This window comes from Petaurus breviceps, unplaced genomic scaffold (genome assembly GCF_028583685.1).
Source record: "Petaurus breviceps papuanus isolate PSGF00001 unplaced genomic scaffold, PetGlider_PUasm1.0 139, whole genome shotgun sequence".
In the NCBI taxonomy this organism is placed as follows: Eukaryota; Metazoa; Chordata; class Mammalia; order Diprotodontia; family Petauridae; genus Petaurus; species Petaurus breviceps.
Window position 1 is genome coordinate 3,215,034 of NW_027185697.1, and position 1,323 is coordinate 3,216,356.

Below are 1,323 nucleotides of genomic sequence, written 5' to 3' on the forward strand. Positions count from 1 at the left end.
GGGAGAAAGGGAGGGAGGGAGGGAGGAAAAAGCATTGCACTAACTACTGCTGATAACCTCTGAAAAAAACCCTGCTCTCAAAGAGCTCTCATTCTAATAAAAGGAAAAGCTTTAACTTCCATCTAGCTCCTTTCTGGGGATGCTTCCTTTGCTGTTTTCTTTGTTCCTGCTGCAGGAGGAGGTAAGTAGTATTTTATTTTAACTTCACATATGTTTAGAGTGTTCTTTTAACTACTAATTAGTAAAGTGGTTTTTAATTGGATTTTATGTTCCAAAGTTGCTCATTGAATTTTAAAAGCTTGAACCTAAGTGGCTGTTCTAAGCCTAATTTAGTCTTTGTTGACAATATCCACATAGACAATTTCTAATTCATCTAGAAATTTAAATGATTCCAGTGTCAGGTAGTTCTTCTTTTTCCTGCCCTCTCTAATTTGTGCTTCTATTAGACTTCATTTTCTTCCTGTGACTCTTGTCAGTTTCTTCTGAATCGTTGCCCCCAAATTGTAAAATTTCTTAGAGTAAGACTCCTACCTTAGCTGTGTGAAGATCATTCAATAGTATGACATTGTGAGAGTTGGCCTCAGAATGACAAAGCTATGGGTTCAAGTTCTATCTCTGACATCTACTGACTGTGTAACCCTAAGTAGTTCACTTAACTTCTCAGTGATCTGGGTAACTCCCTAAGACAAATTTCCAGGGAAATTGCCACAACACATTTGTAGAGGGAGTTTTCTTACATAAAAGCTCAGTATACCAGTGAAATCATAGGTCCACTTTCTATACCTATTTTCACATGTACACATATTTTCACAGCAGTACTTTTAATATTCCTAGAGCAAATGATTTACATATGCCCTTTAGATTTCATAGAGTCTTAAAGAATCTCATCGGTAAAACGGGCACAGTGTCTTTGTCCAGCCCACAGAGTTTAATAGGGATCTTACTTCTGTTGTGGTTTAGTCTCTGCCCACCCAAGAACACCAAAAATTGCTGTGGGTTCATGATGTGTTATGGTGGGATCATCTCAAAGAATTCTGTCAAATCCAATCCAAATTTAGCCTTTTATTGACATTGACACCTCTCATGAAGTGACTAAATTCCACTTCAGAAAAACCATGATGGATTTTTATAGGGTAAAGATGCAATTACAAAGCAGAAATTATGAATATTAAAAAGGCAGGAGGGGTTTATTAAGGGATTAGGTAATAGAGGAGAGGTCCCAGACACAGTGGAAATGCACATGTGATTACCAACAATACATACAGGAAAAAAAACATGGGGGGGTACATATGCATGATAATGATATTATAATAAGCCTCTCTA